This window comes from Megalobrama amblycephala, linkage group LG15 (genome assembly GCF_018812025.1).
Source record: "Megalobrama amblycephala isolate DHTTF-2021 linkage group LG15, ASM1881202v1, whole genome shotgun sequence".
Taxonomy (NCBI): Eukaryota; Metazoa; Chordata; class Actinopteri; order Cypriniformes; family Xenocyprididae; genus Megalobrama; species Megalobrama amblycephala.
The window spans coordinates 33,606,137-33,623,636 of record NC_063058.1 but is presented as its reverse complement, the minus strand read 5'-3'; the positions used below and the strand labels follow the sequence as shown (position 1 = coordinate 33,623,636).

The following is a 17,500-nucleotide window of genomic DNA, read 5'->3' as shown; positions in this document are numbered from 1 at the left end:
TATGCACGCACGCATACACACACACACTCTCACGCTCACAAATTCACACACGCACACACACACACACACACACTCACGTATGCACGCACGCACACACACACACACACTCACTCTCACACTCACAAATTCACACACGCACACACACACACACACACTCACTCACGTATGCACGCACGCATACACACACACACTCTCACGCTCACAAATTCACACACACACACACACACACACACACTCACTCTCACACTCATGCACGCATGCACACACACACGCACACACACACTCAGGTATGCACGCACGCACACACAAACACACTCACGCACACACACACACACACACACACTCACTCACGTATGCACGCACGCACACACACACACACACACTCACTCTCACACTCACGCACGCATGCACACACACACACACACACACACACAAACATACACACACAAACTCTCCCTCTCTCACACACACGCTTACATGCGCACACACACACACACACACTCTTAATATATTTAATATACATTTTAAATATGAAAATTATAATATTTTAATATTAAATACTATAATTTATAATTGGTTAAATATGTAATATTTAAATATAAATCAATAATTAAATATTGAATGATATTTGACATTTTAAAACTACAACTTATAATTTATTTTATATTTAAATATAAAAATAACAAAATATTCAAATTGCATTTTAAATATTAAATGGAATTATTTAATATTTATTATAATATAAAATATTCAATTTATAATTAAAATATTAAATTCTATCATTTATCATTTATTTAATATTTAAATATAAAATAATATTAAATATTAAAATTATATTTTAAATATGAAACACCATAATTTATCATTTATTTAATAGTTTTTATAATATTATTAAAATATATAATAATAGCAACTGTAATTTAGTATTTCAATATAAAATTATAAAATATTAAAGATCTCATTTGTGATTTTTATTTTGTAAATGAACATTTTTAGGCTAAAATACAATACTTTAGATGTAATTGGTCACTAATTTATCATCAATCTAATTTTTCATTTAAATTTTTTTAAATTAAACTACGCATTCTAATTAGTTAAGATAAAATAAGTCTTGCATGAAGTTTAGCATGTCATATAACGCTCATCTCTGGCTAAATGTGGCACATACACAAAACAGAAATACATAAAAGCCGAAAGCACAAGGAGCCTATCCAAACCCTGAGAGCAAAGAGCAACCCACATCTGCATAAAAATAATGAAGCATTGTGGGATTAATCTTTAACCACTGGTTTTCCAGACAGATATTAAACATTGTCATCGATGGATCAATATCAAAGCAAAGCAGCCATTAGCGTTTATGGATTCCAGGACTGACCTTGATCCGTGTCCAGGGAACCGTCTGAAAGGCCAACGAACTAAACCGAGACTCGCTGTTCATTAAAGCGCTCTTCAAAACAGCTGTGGATGGGCACGCGGGTCACCGAGTCCACGCTCGCGCCCTTCCTCAGGACGACAGACAGGTGCTGTCTGGGTCAGGAGGTAAATAAGTGCTGCCGGCCAGACGCTAGGTGAGTAAATATACACGGCCTTTAATTCAAATGCATAGTGTTAGTAACACAAGACACACGGCAGCTGGAGACAGTACAGTGACCCTCCAACACACACACACACACACACACACACACACACACACACACACACACACACACACACACACACCGTCTCGCTCGGTGACCCTTTTAACCCACACGGCCACATGGGCAGCACTAACAGCTCAGAGGTCAGAGTTCAACCATCAGTAAATCTGTGTTGATCTGAGAACACATGCAGATATGTGACGTATAGCAGGAAATGCATGTAAAATACATGGATATATTTATATATTTTATCATATATATAGTGATCACTACACAGCATACATTTCCAAAAATATTTGTGAGACAAATAAGGTCTTTTTACACCTATTAGAATTTAATGTACTGTATATGTGGAACATATTTTAAATTGATTTGTGACATTTTTGTAATATTCAGAAATACAGTTTACAATACAGTAAACAATGCATATATACACAAATGTTAATTATTATATCTGTCCATTTATCTATCCGTCCGTCTGTCTGTCTGTCTATCTGTCTATGTCTATCCGTCTGTCTGTCTATCTATCTATCCGTCTGTCTGTCTGTCTATCTATGTCTATCCGTCCATCCGTCTGTCTGTCTATCTATCTATCCGTCTATCTATCCGTCTGTCTGTCTGTCTATCTGTCTATGTCTATCTATCCGTCCATCCGTCTGTCTGTCTATCTATCTATCCGTCCATCTGTCTATCTATCTATCCATCTATCTATCCGTCTGTCTATCTGTCTATGTCTATCTATCCGTCTATCCGTCTGTCTGTCTGTCTCTGTCTATCCATCTATCCGTCTATCTATCTATCTATCGTCTATCTGTCTATCTACCCATCTATCCGTCTGTCTATCTGTCTATCTATCCGTCTATCTGTCTGTATCTATCTATCCGCCTGTCTGTCTTACTGTCTGTCCATCTATCTATCCATCTGTCTATTTATCCGTCTGTCCATCCATCTGTCTATCCATCTATCTGTCTGTCTATCTATCCATCCGTCTGTCTGTCTATCCGTCTGTCTGTCTATCTATCCGTCTATCTGTCTGTCTAACTATCTATCCATCCGTCTGTCTGTCTATCCGTCTGTCTGTCTGTCTATCCGTCTATCTATCTATCTATCTATCTATTGTCTGTCTGTCTGTCTATCCGTCTATCTATCTATCTGTCTATCTATCCGTCTATCTGTCTGTCTAACTATCTATCTATCCGTCTGTCTGTCTATCCGTCTATCTATCTACCATCTGTCTGTCTGTCTGTCTATCTATCCATCTGTCTATCTATCCGTCTGTCTGTCTATCTATCTGTCTGTCTAACTATCTATCCATCCGTCTGTCTGTCTATCCGTCTATCTATCTATCTATCTATTGTCTGTCTATCTATCCGTCTGTCTGTCTGTCTCTGTCTATCCGTCTATCTATCTATCTATCTATCCGTCTGTCTGTCTATCTATCCGTCTATCTATCATCTGTCTGTCTATCTATCTGTCTATCTATCTATCTATCCATCTGTCTGTCTATCTATCCGTCTATCTATCTATCCGTCTGTCTGTCTATCTATCTATCTATCTATCCGTCTATCTATCCGTCTGTCTGTCTGTCTATCTATCTATCCATCTGTCCATCTATCTATCTGTCTATCTATCCGTCCATCCGTCTGTCTGTCTGTCTATCTGTCTATGTCTATCTATCCGTCTATCCGTCTGTCTCTGTCTATCCGTCTATCTATCTATCGTCTATCTACCTATCCATCTATCCGTCTATCTGTCTGTATCTATCTATCTATCTGCCTGTCTATCTATCTGTCTATCTACCTATCCATCTATCCGTCTATCTGTCTGTATCTATCTATCTATCTATCTATCTATCTATCTATCTATCTATCTATCTATCTATCCGCCTGTCTATCTGTCTATCTACCTATCTATCTATCCGTCTATCTGTCTGTATCTATCTATCCGTCTATCTATCTATCCATCCGTCTGTCTGTCTATCCGTCTATTCGTCTGTCTGTCTGTCTATCTATCTATCCGTCTATCTATCCGTCTGTCTGTCTATCTATCTGTCTATGTCTATCTATCCGTCTATCCGTCTGTCTCTGTCTATCCGTCTATCTATCTATCTATCTATCTATCTATCGTCTATCTACCTATCCATCTATCCGTCTATCTGTCTGTATCTATCTATCTATCCGCCTGTCTGTCTGTCCGTCTCCCATCTATCTGTCTGTCTGACTATCTATCCATCCGTCTGTCTGTCTGTCTATCCGTCTGTCTGTCTAACTATCTATCCATCCGTCTGTCTGTCTATCCGTCTGTCTGTCTATCTATCCGTCTATCTATCTGTCTATCTATCTATCTGTCTATCTATCCGTCTGTCTGTCTGTCTGTCTATCTATCTATCCATCTGTCCATCTATCTATCTATCCGTCCATCCGTCTGTCTGTCTATCTATCTATCCGTCTATCTATCCGTCCGTCTGTCTATTCGTCTGTCTGTCTATCTATCTATCCGTCTATCCGTCTGTCTCTGTCTATCCGTCTATCTATCTATCTATCTATCTATCTATCTATCTATCTATCTATCGTCTATCTACCTATCCATCTATCCGTCTATCTGTCTGTATCTATCTATCTATCCGCCTGTCTATCTGTCTATCTACCTATCTATCTATCCGTCTGTCTGTATCTATCTATCTATCTGCCTGTCTATCTGTCTGTATCTATCTGTCTATCTATCTATCCGTCCGTCTGTCTGTCTATCCGTCTGTCTGTCTGTCTGTCTATCTATCTATCCGTCTATCTATCCGTCTGTCTGTCTATCTATCTGTCTATGTCTATCTATCCGTCTATCCGTCTGTCTCTGTCTATCCGTCTATCTATCTATCGTCTATCTACCTATCCATCTATCCGTCTATCTGTCTATCTACCTATCTATCCGTCTATCTGTCCGTCTCCCATCTATCTATCTGTCTGTTCATCCATCGGTCTATCCATCTATCTGTCTGTCTGACTATCTATCCATCCGTCTGTCTGTCTGTCTATCCGTCTGTCTGTCTGTCTAACTATCTATCCATCCGTCTGTCTGTCTATCTATCTATCTATCCGTCTGTCTGTCTGTCTATCTATCGTCTGTCTGTCTGTCTATCTATCCGTCTGTCTGTCTATCTGTCCGTCTATCTATCTATTGTCTGTCTGTCTGTCTATCTATCGTCTGTCTGTCTGACTATCTATCCATCCGTCTGTCTGTCTATCCGTCTGTCTATCTGTCTAACTATCTATCCATCCATCTGCCTATCTATCCGTCTATCTATCTATCCGTCTATCTGTCTATCTATCCGTTTGTCTGTCTGTCTGTCTGTCTATCTATCAGTCTGTCTGTCTGTATATCCGTCTATCCATCTATCCATCCATCCGTCTGTCTATCTATCCGTCTATCTATCCATCCGTCTGTCTATCCATCCATCTGTCTATCTATCCGTCTATCTATCTATCCGTCTGTCTCTATCTATCTATCTATCTATCTATCTATCTATCTATCTATCTATCTATCTATCTATCTATCCATCTGTCTATCTATCTATCCGTCTATCTATCTGTTTGTCTGTCTGTCTATCTATCTGTCTATGTCTAACTATCCGTCTGTCTGTCTGTCTGTATATCCGTCTATCCAGCTATCGTCTGTCTATCTATCCGTCTATCTATCCATCCGTCTGTCTATCTATCTATCCATCTATCTATCTATCTGTCTGTCTGTCTGTCTGTATCTATCCGTCTATCTATCTATCCGTCTATCTATCTATCTATCTATCATCTGTCTGTCTATCTATCCGTCTATCTATCTATCCGTCTGTCTGTCTATCTATCCGTATGTCTGTCCGTCTGTCTATCTATCCGTCCATCCATCTGTCTGTCTATCTATCTATCCGTCTATCTATCTATCCGTCCGTCTGTCTGTCTATCCGTCTGTCTGTCTGTCTATCTATCTATCCGTCTATCTATCCGTCTGTCTGTCTATCTATCTGTCTATGTCTATCTAGCCGCCTATCCATCTGTCTGTCTATCTATCTATCCGTCTGTCCGTCTATCTATCCGTCCGTCTGTCTGTCTATCCGTCTATTCGTCTGTCTGTCTGTCTGTCTGTCTATCTATCTGTCTGTCTGTCTGTCTGTCTATCTATCCGTCTGTCTGTCTGTCTGTCTATCTGTCTATGTCTATCTATCCATCTATTCGTCTGTCTGTCTGTCTGTCTGTCTATCTATCTATCCGTCTGTCTGTCTCTGTCTATCCGTCTATCTATCTATCGTCTATGTCTATCTACCTATCCGTCTATCTTTCCGTCTATCTATCCGTCTATCTATCTATCCGCCTGTCTGTCTGTCTATCTATCCATCTGTCTATTTATCCATCTGTCCATCTCTCTATCTGTCTATCCATCTGTCTGTCTATCTATCTATCGTCTATGTCTATCTACCTATCCGTCTATCTTTCCATCTATCTATCTATCCGCCTGTCTGTCTGTCTATCTATCCATCTGTCTATTTATCCATCTGTCCATCTCTCTATCTGTCTGTCTATCCATCTGTCTATCTATCTATCTATCTGTCTGTCCATCCATCTGTCTGTCTATCTATTTATCCGTTTGTCTATCCATCCATCTGTCTGTCTATATATCCGTCTATCCATCTATCTATTCGTCTGTCCATCTATCTATTCACCTGTCCATCTATCTATTCACCTGTCCATCTATCTATCCATCCATCCATCCATTCATCCATCCATCTATCCGTCTGTCGGTCCGTCTATCTATCTATATATCCGTTTTTCTATCTATCTATTTGTCTATCCATCCATCTGTCTATATATTCGTCTATCTATCTATTTGTCTGTCCATCTAACTATCTATCCGTTTGTCTGTACATCTGTCTGTCTGTCTATATATCCGTCTATCCATCTATCTATTCGTCTGTCCATCTCTCTGTCTATCTATCCGTCTGTCTGTCCATCTATCTATCCGTTTGTATATCTATCGATCTGTCTGTACGTCCGTCTCTCTGTCTATCTGCCTAACATTTTAAAAAGAATTATTTCTTACCCATTTTCATTTTTAATATTCATTATTTATTAACAAAACATAAAAAGCAAAAAAAAATATTGATGTTACAAATATGGTTGATTTACACATCCAGGACTGTCAATATCTGCTTTAAAAATGCATTAAATGTATGCGTTTTACATTCTTTACCTGCCATACATCAGATTTCTATAAGGAAACCAGTTTAATTACTTTTAAAGGCAAGATTTCATAATATTACAGTCGTCAAACTGGTATAAAAATCAAATCAGATGTGCCGAAAACACCCATCAATCTGTAGTACGTCACTACTTTCAGAGCCCAGAGCAAAAGCCATCCATCGTTCGGAGAAGAAATCCACATTAATGGCATAAACGTGCAAATGAAGGGCCGACCTGTCGAGATCTCACCGGTCTCACTCAGCCCAGCTCATAACTCACACTAAACCCTGCCACTAAAATCTTAAAACAGGCAACAAAAACACTTCGCGGGGCCAAGACACCACAGTAAAACCGAGGGTACGTACAGCAGGATGTCATCACCATGACTAGACCTGAAATATCACGCACACGCAATCCCATACGGCAGAACGACAGGGATTTGGGTTTCAGTCGAAAAGTGTTGACTTTGTCATATATCACACGAGAAAAGAGCTGACTGGACGCCATTTGAAAGATAGCCCAGAATCCACTTTACTGATTATACATTAAAGCCCTCATTTTAATGCATACGTTTAATTTAATCCATCAATTAATGAAATGAACCTAATTCCTAGTTTATTTTCATTTTTCTGGATTGAAAGCCCATAAATGCGACCCAACAATTTACAGCATACGGTTCAGTATAAATAGATTCCATATGTGAAACACAATATCTGATTCCTAATATCCGTCCTATAAAAGAAATCTAAACTGCCAAGTATAATCTAAATGTCTTTTCTCTCATACACAAGGAGTTATAATGGCTTCTGCAAATCTGAAGCCTTCAATGCTTCCAAATCGCCATTTTCCACATTCGTTTCAGGCTCTTAAAGTGCATTGATATCAAGCTTTAAAGTGCCTACAATTAAAATCTCCTACAATAGGTTTACATGCATCCAAGGTCAAAAAACACATTAATTTTCTACATTTCACATCACCTCATTTCTCAAAAAGTCTGAAAACGGTTCGTTCGAAGATTTAGTCTCTCTAAACCCTTCCTTTCCATGAGCTTGCTCTGCTCTGATTGGTCAGATGGCCCAGTCTGTTGTGATTGGTTGACTGCTTACAGTGCGTGTCAGAAACAAAACACCCATTACCATATTTGAATTTCAGCTTCGGATCTTTCTCAGTGCTTGATACACAGTGATACAAACAGTAACAATTTTGTTGTTTTTTCAGTATCAATTCCAGTGTGAGTTTCATCATTTTGAAGTGGATCTGGTGTAGAAACAATTTTCTCTCAGAAATTGCTTGTATATTTTCCACGCATTTCAATTGAAGAAACGCAAGAAACACATTTCAAATAGAAAGACTTAAAATGGTATGTATGGTCTTGTAAAAACGTTTTCCAAGTAACATATTCCAATAATCTTTGTATTATTTACAACTTCGAAAAATCTTTTTTTTTTTTTACAGTGTAGCGATGTACACTATTAGGAAAACGTTTCATTGGGTTAAAGTATGTTTATGAGCCGTTTAATTCATAAAATGTAATCAAAATATAAAATGCTTCAGAGCAACTGCAACAATGAGTAATTCACAAATCACAAAAATCACAATCACTTGAAATAGGATTAAATTGCTTATCACTTTTGACCAATAGGTGGCGCTGTTACCAAATTGGTGTTGTGTGGTCAGTGTGAGGACACAATGACACACACAAGGTTTGGTGTAAATATGCCAAAGCGTTGCAGAAATAAAGCCTCGGAATCAGATATAGCCTTAAATCCAATTTGCCGTTCTCTTCGACAAATTCGTTTGTGCGTTATTCAAGAACAGTTTGGTTTATCAAAATGCTTTTAATAACTTTTTGCCAGCATGGTCAGAAGATGATGCGTGCCAATTTTGGTGAAAATCGGAAGAACCGTCTAGGCAGTCAAATCATTTTGAGCCAAGGAAAAGTATTTTATTAGTTCAAAAGTTATTAGCATAAGTGCAAATTTAGACAGTTGGTGGCGCTAGAGGGATTGAGTTAGAGACTCCAAAATTGCTCTGGTTAATGTTCAGACTGTCCTCTATCTGTGCGCCAAATCTCATCATTTTAATCTATAAAATGATCCAATGATGGGAACCCCTAAAATGTTCTACATATGAAGCGCCTGACGGAACCCTTTAAGGTTCCGTATAGAACCTTTTCTTCCGAGAGCGTAGAAACGTGCTACAAAAGTTCAATTAATTTGGAAAAGTGCTGAATTCAGCAATGCTCCAAATCGAAGCCATGCGCTCACAACACACCTCCGATGAAACCGGGCCGTAACGGTTGATTCTGGGCCGCGCTCCATCCAAATTCCCTCTGGCAGATAGCTTATGGAAGCGGCACAGAGAAAAGTCCTCGGCCAAAAGCCTATTGCAGAACAGCTCAGCTTTCATTTCAAAGCCCTGTCTTTAGTGGCTTTTTCCTGATTTAACTTTCTTCTGGCCCATTAAAAGTGTTCATAAAATTAGGTTAGCAAGTGTTTTTGCCATTAGCAGTTAGCTTATAAATAGAAATCTGAACTGCTGGACGGGTTTGGGATTGAAGCTAACCGCTAATAATGTGGCACTATGGGAGAAATAGACAGTCTCTAAATGATCCCGGAGAAAAATAAAACATCTATGGTGATTAAAATGACATAAAGCAGAGACTGTAGCATGAAATTAGCCGCTCTATTTTAGCAGAGAGGGCATTAATGTGTTCTACATCGGGCCTTTGAGGTTACATGGCATTTTTAGCAGCTAGCAGACGGCTCTCGTTTGTCATTCGTAGTTGCATTCATGTGCATGATCATACACAAATCTTAGCAAAGCGGAGTGAGATGTGCAGACCATCAAGGGTATCTTCAAAATGGACACACACAGAAAAAACCTTTTAGGAGTCATTCACAGAGACAGGACAGAGTTAATGTTTTTCTAGCGTCTCGAGTCCTGTGATCTTCATCTCGAGAATGTGTTTTGATTCATTGCACTGAATCTAGCTGTTCTGAGCACAAGAATGGTCATGAATGAATGGCTCCTTATAGAAAACACCAGACAGACTAAAGAGCATTTGCACACAACTGGAAAACAAGTACAGAGAAAATGTTGAAAAATTAATCAGTAAGCAATTTCACAAAACAAAATGCATAAAATGAGTATTTATTGATTGAAGACTGGCAATGAAGCTAATGCAACAAACTCATAACTTCCACTGATCAAAAAGCGAGTCACGATTTGAGGGGAAAATTTTTTAATTTTTCCTGATAAAAATTGCAAATGTGATTTAAAATGGGATTAAAAACTGCACAATTTTAACAAACTTTTATATGACTTTAATAAACTCTTATATCGGTCTGTGATGTGACGGGTCATTTTTTGCCTTAATAATGATAAAAATCAAAGATATGACATCCAAAGTACGTACAACTAGATCTCTTTTATTGAATCCAAAAGGTTTTAATTATATTTTGCTCTATATAAAGGTATTTTAAAGATTTTGAAGCGTCAAAAGGTCATTCGGTTTAACCGTCCAAAGGCCAATACAACCATTTAATTTGTGATTAAAATATCTTAAAATGTAATAAATGTATATATTTTTTTTTATTCTGGCATGATTTTATAACATCATATCTCAACATAGTGCAAAATGGTATTAAAATTATGTGTAGAAGTCGTTGCTTTGTTATGAGAAAGAATGTCCGGAAAAATTAATTTCATTGATGTCATTCGGAGTAACCAATATAGAGGGACCATTTTGGATCAAGTCATGTGGTCAGTATCATGTGACAGGATGTGACATCATTCAGACACCTACAAAGGACCACATGGTCATGAAGCAAAGTAATTAACTCTCTTTTAACTATTTGATAAATTCATGTTTTCTCTTGATCATATGCATGTCCCGAAACATCAGGTCATTCGGTGCAACCGCTATAAAACATGGAAAATTTTGTAATATTTTAAAAACTACTAAATATAAATATAAAATGTTTGATTGTCATTTTAGATATCAGCCTGTTAGCACTGTTTGAAAATATCGTCATTCGGTATAACAAAAATGTAATTTGGTGAAACCGAAATTGTGGTTAAACTGAATGACTTTTTGGTGACAAATTTTGTCAATCTTGTAAAAAAAAAAAGACAAAAGCAGTGTTAACTGATTATAAAAACCACACAATCTCATTGTTAACACTTAATAAAACTTTAAAATTAATTATATCTCCATTATGTTTTTTTTTACACTTTTAAAAACCTTATTTGTCAATGACCCACATATCAATATGGCTCTAAAATTAATAATAATAAAATATACTTAAATAACGAGCTAAATAAAGTCATTAAAATAATTACTAAACTAAACAAAAGAGAAGTATTGTAATATTTCACTGAAAAAAAATTAAAAAATTGAGTATTCAGGAAAAATAATATAATAATTTTATTTTACAACTGTAAAATTACAATACTAATATTGTTGTCTTAATTTGAGGGGGGGAAGTGCAAGTTTTTTAAAATGGGATTAAAAAAAAATGTAAAAAAGTTTTTTTGTAGGTCTGTTTATATATAAATATGGCTCTAAAATTAATAATAATAATAATAATAATAATAGTAACTAATAAACATAGCTAAATAAAATATAAAATTACTAAACAAAAACAAAATATCATATATTACATATTAAATATATTATTTTATTTAATTAAATGACAGCCAATTTCATTTTTATTACGATTAAATCACAAGTCAAGTGATTCATTTTGTATTACATTTACATCCACGCATTTGGCAGACGCTTTTATCCTAATCAACTTACATTGCGTTATCGCATGTTATCATGCATTCCTTGGTAATCGAACCCATGACCCTGGCTGGCGTTCTACAGTTTAAGCAACCAAATGCATGCAGGGAATCAAATCGAATAAAATGGACAGTTTTTGAAACAAAAGCTTTTTCCCCCACCACTGGAATAGACAAAAATGCCTATAGTCTATCTGAAATGGATGCAACCACAATGGTGCCTTTTACTAAGCAGTCAGAGATGCATCACTAGCACACCAATCAAAATATCCATTACCATCCGCACCCAGTCAAAAGCCAGCCAATGGGAAGTCTGCGCTCCGGTTCCACCTCTTTGCCGGAGCTGATCACAGGCTTGAGGAACGCCAACAGCGAGGTAATTCATTCTAATTAGGCTGTTTGCCATTCCCGAGTCTGTCCTGGCCAGCTGCTACCTGAGAATGTTGCTCTTCAATCAAAACCAATGGCCGACTCTAGTCTTTAACCGCTGGGGAAACCATCAGTACGATGAGGAAGAGCATGTTCGGTTACAAAACAGAACGGCGGATGTTTAAAATGGCCAAGTGTGACTCAACCCAAGGTGCTTAACTGTTGTCCTTGGCCGCCCCGCTTGGTTCTTTTTCTAATAATGGCTAAAGTTTCACGCTTTAGAGCTGTAACAACATGGTACGAGGCAGCTCCAATGAATATATTAAGACTTTGTTTAGGACGTCTGGCTTCATCAGATGCATGTATCCAAACACACAAATCACAGATCGAGTAAACAGAGATATCTGCTCATAGTTTGTATGTTTTCTGGAGGGCTCCGTACCTGACTGTAATATCTACAAACACACTGGATTTTCTGGCAGAAGATATTGGTGTTTGCGTTGTCTTGCATGTTCATTTCATTGGTTTAGTCAACTCCTCATGCTTTTTCCAGAGAGATTTCATTCGTATTTGTACATAAAATGTACAATAAAACTACTGATAGCATCAAAAACATGGATGTTTTGACTTATAAACAAATTTTCTTGAATACTGTGGATGAATACTCAAACATAATCCCAAACCAGGACTCTCATTTACTAGTAAATAATGGAGAAACTTTGCCTTCTAATAGGTCAATAAGTCATTTTTACTTTTTATGGCTGAATTTAATAACATCAAAGCTCAACAAGTATGAAATAAGCAAAATGCTGATGACGAAAACACTAGAAATCACGTAATTTTTTTAAATAAAACATATGAACATATTTAATGAACCTAATTTATTTTAAAAACAACAAAATCAACCAATGAATTCAATGAATATTCTACAAACCTCAAAGGAGTCGCAAACATTTGTCTCATTGTGTCAATGAACTTTTATTTTTATATTTTCAGTGGTAAATTTTATTAGGTTTCTCTTTATTTAAGTTTTAGTAAATTTAGTACTTCAACTTTACCTTATTTTATTTAAAGGTGCAATATGTAATATTTTCTGTCCACTAGAGGTCACTAGAAGCCTATTCAAAACAAAGGCGTAGCTTGATGACAGCAAGTTTGAGCGTGGAATCTTGGGACATGTGGTCTCCATCTCACAGCCGGTGGAAAATAATCGGGATTGGACTCGGGCAGAAATCATGTTCATGGATGCGATTATTAACGTTACTGTAGTATGAAGCAGAGCAGGAGCGAGTGTTGTGGAGCTGAACGAGGAGCTGGAGCGATTGATCAACACACGCCTCACGAGCAGCGGGACTTTTATTATGACACAGTCGCCGGCGCCGCTTCCGCTTTTCCGGTCATGAGTATGAGGTAACGCAGCTCTGTTTATCATATTAGATACATTTGAGAGTGTTGAAAATGATGTTATAACGTTACTCTGTGCGTTCGCTCGGCGGCTGCTGTGAGACACTGTTACACACTGCAGTAAGATAGATCGATTTTACAATATCATTAAATGCTGGATGGCTTGTGTTGATAAATGGCATGCAATTAATTTTAAAACGTATTGTATGATGGAGAAAATGCTGTATTACTGTTACTAAAAATAAAGCTGCATCTGATTATGCTATGTTAGCTACTTCACAAAATAGTGTTTTTCTCTGAGGCGTGGTAAAGCATGAGACTCACAAAGGCGACTCCTCACACGTCCCGGAGCATTGGTTAAAATTGCAATTTTCTCACGATTTACAAATAGTTGGAAACATTTGGGATATTGTAAGCACTCAAGTGAACAAAATACATAACTCATATTTTGCTGCAAAAATCCTACATATTGCACCTTTAAGTTGCAACATTTCTAGTTTAAGCTTTTCACCTAATGCATTCTTTCATTTCACGACATTTAATAGTTTTATTTAACAATAACAACACTGCCATGTCTCTGAAGTTCTTCATATCATTGATATTGTACATGTAAATCTCTAGAACTAGAACCACAGCTACGAATACTAATAAGATCACGTTGTAAATTCACTTTGTAGGGGGCATAAAGCACAGAGAAAGGACCTCTTGAAACTGTTAGACCTCTCAATGAGGTCTAAATCACTTAGGGACAGATTCTGACCCAATTCACAACCAAACAGGAAGAAATGGCCGAATCCTAACGAGATTTATTTTCATTCGCTTTCAAGACGCGGCGGAGGCAGGAACTCGCTTTCGCTCGCTGTATCTTTAAAGGACTTGAAGTTTTCTTGGCAGCTGAGGGAAGAACTGCAAGTTCAGCCAAAATAGACAATAAAGCAAAGGGGAGGAACATGCCAAAATGAAGGGGGCAACCAGTTCCAGGGGTTCATTTTTCCTTCATGATTCACGCTGGAAAAGAAAGCACTTCCCTGTCCTCAAATGAACTCTCGCCGCGCACTCTGCGACAAGGAAAAGCTGGGGGAGGGGACGGACGCGCGCCCGCGCACAAAGCTGCATGTTTGCGCGCTCGCGGAACTAGGTCACAAGCAGACGAGTCAAAAAAAGCGAGAGAGGTAAACAAACCGAGACAAAGTCACACATACAGACTCTCGGAGTCAATAAAAGACCATAACCATCGTGACCATGCAGCGCGACCGTGCAAACACCCTCACACAGCACTGCAGCTGCGCGTGAACTCGCTGCATTCAACAGATTGCGCGTGCAGCAACTCTCGCGCTCGTGCAGCGGCCTGAGCTTGTTCTGTGAATCATTATATTATATGCTTTGTAGAGAAATTAAATTTCATTGATTTTTTGGACACAGTGGGGTTGTCAGTCGCATTTGGATCGCTCACTGTGGGCATTATTTTTCTGTAAAGATGATTATACATTGTAAAAAGCACACAGAGAGTACAAACTAAAGCTTGCATTTTGTATTTAATCATTGCAATTGTGCACTGCAAAACATTCTTAAATCAAGATACATTTACTTGAGAAGCAAAATTAGTTTTGTTTTCTCTTTGCAGTTAAGTGCGTTTATGCTTACATTTTTTTAAAGTTTATTTTTCTGACCCTATTTGCTGACATGTTTTCAGGGCTGGGTGGATTACTATATAAAATGTGATGAATCTATTAATACAAATTGCATGATGAAAACCATAATCCATTGCATTGCACATTTTAGGTAATGTAATCTGACTACTTTTAGATTACTTTTGACCTCGTCACATAGATTTGAATAGGATAATATTGTACTATAGTGATTAAAAAAAATACAAAGTAGAAAATTTGTCATCAGCAACAACAAAAAAAACACAACTTTACATCAGGGAGTTTGTGAAGGAACTGCAGCGGGATTTTGAAGTCGATGAAAAGATAATTAAGCCATAAAAATATTTTCAAAATCAAAATAACACAAAAAGATGAAATATTTTATTTGATACGCTGACTTTTTAAACATACATAAGCAATGAAGGGACATTAAAAAAAAAGAATAATTTACTGCCATTTTGTGAATATTAAGTAATCATGTAAACAATAAAAATGTAACATCTGATTATGAGTATTTTAAAACAATAAAATTCATATTACGTGATCCAGATTACATATAATCTGTTAGTATACCCTGCATGTTTTATCATTTTAAGCACATAATTTTGCATTAATCTTTAATTTTTTCAAATTTATCTTGTGATTTTGCTTCTAAAATAAATATATCTCGATTTTAAGAATGTTTAGGTGTTTTTACTGCAAAAACAACACAAAACTACTGAAGCTTTGGGGGCAGCATTAAAATGAACGTATTTCTAAACAGAAAAAAAGCATTTCGGCGTTCAAAACGTATCCCAAAGGACATCAAATCAAGATTTAGAGCCATTTATGATTCTTTGAAAATGATGATATGGCAAATTATAAATTAGTACTTTACCAACAAGTTTTCTACAGCCACGAGGACCAAAGCCAGTTACCCAGAATGCTTTAGTGATGCACTAATAGGAGCTTTTACAGCAGCGATATGGCACCAGACTGAAACCACAGTGACTAAGACGATATAGATGAGTCAAGCGTGCTGCCAAAACCACCAATCCACAGTCAAAAACCACAAAACTATCACTTTTACTTGAGTCACTTTCAATAACTGCCTGGCGAGCAGAAGCTGTAGCATCTGGCAGAGAACAAGAGATCCTCAGATGCATCAAACTACATGAGAAAGCGCATTCCACGTGCAACTAAAACCAAATTGCATTAATCATTATTGTTTGAATGTCGTACAGCGGAGCTGCACCAATCACATTTCTTTAGGTTACACAGAATACAATAATGAAATGTGACCACGGCACTACTAGTTTGAAACAATAATGATTTATGCAACTTTCGCAGTCTGGTATTTAATACGACATGATCTTCAACGCAATCAGATATTAGTAAATAAATGTGCATATTAAGCTTTTCGTTGGTCTTTGTAAAGACAAAAAGGACACTAAGGTGATTAATAAGGTCATATTATATAATAGCCGTACAAAAACGTGATCATTTTGAGCACAACAAAAGTTTGAGTATTTTTCTGTTGTAGAAACTTAGACTCAGCAGTGTTCATGTTATTGTACACAAGTACAGAGCAAAAATAATAACCTACATGTACCTAAAATTATTTGACCATCCTATAATCTGACGAAAACCTCGCCTCGCCTACTATTTACAATATGCACAGTTATGCAATTTATAATTTTATATAAAATCTACAGGTATAAACATGCAGTTTCATAATTTTACATCATTAAAAATTGCTGAATACATTACAGATTTACTTTAGGCCTTCACATTATTTACATTATACATGCAAAGTTTCTATTTAAACAGATTATAGCATATATGTACACTTAATATGCTAAAAATGTTTCCATTATAACTTTTTCATATACCCTAGTCAAAGAAAATCCTATAAGAATCATACTTTGGAAGCAGTCCTAATCTGATCAAATAAACAACATTAAATATCTCTCTTCATTTCAAGAGCATTTTATCCTGTTGTGCATCACAACAGTCTTATTGGGGAAAGTCTGCATGTGTTCAAAAGATGCTAGGATTAATTTAGGATACTTAATTTTTAATGAGGCGTTAAACTAAATCAGGTAGACTCACCTTACAAACATCAGGAGATCAGTTCAGATGAGCATTTCTGTTGGAGATCCGTCTCTGTTCTCTAAAGCAGTTCCCTCAGTGTTCCAGTGAGGATTATTGTGCTGTGGGACAAACTCGAATCCCCCTGTAAACTCCACGAGCTCGTGTTTGATCACATCTGTGTCGCGCGTCTCTGATTACGCGCACGCATTCTGCGCTCCACCATTTTATTTACACACTTTCACAAGAGGAAAAGCAACTTAAGTGTCGGTCAAGTTCAACTCACCGACTGTAATCTCAGACTGTAAATTGAGATTGTGTGCGGAACGGTGTAAGAGTTGTTTGGAACGGAGGATATTTGGAT

The 17,500-nt window shown here is 37.1% G+C and overlaps 2 long non-coding RNA genes across 2 annotated transcripts in view; one reads left to right on the top strand and one right to left on the bottom strand.

The window, feature by feature from the left end:
* LOC125246933 overlaps positions 1–17,288 on the bottom strand; it is a 61,945-nt gene extending 44,657 nt beyond the window's left edge. The window contains exon 1 of the long non-coding RNA XR_007179994.1: positions 17,158–17,288. This is a non-coding gene — a long non-coding RNA (uncharacterized LOC125246933). The remainder of the gene's footprint in view (positions 1–17,157) is intronic.
* Positions 17,289–17,491: 203 nt separating this feature from the next.
* LOC125246935 overlaps positions 17,492–17,500 on the top strand; it is a 2,241-nt gene continuing 2,232 nt past the window's right edge. The window contains exon 1 of the long non-coding RNA XR_007179995.1: positions 17,492–17,500. This exon is cut by the window's right edge and continues 128 nt beyond it. This is a non-coding gene — a long non-coding RNA (uncharacterized LOC125246935).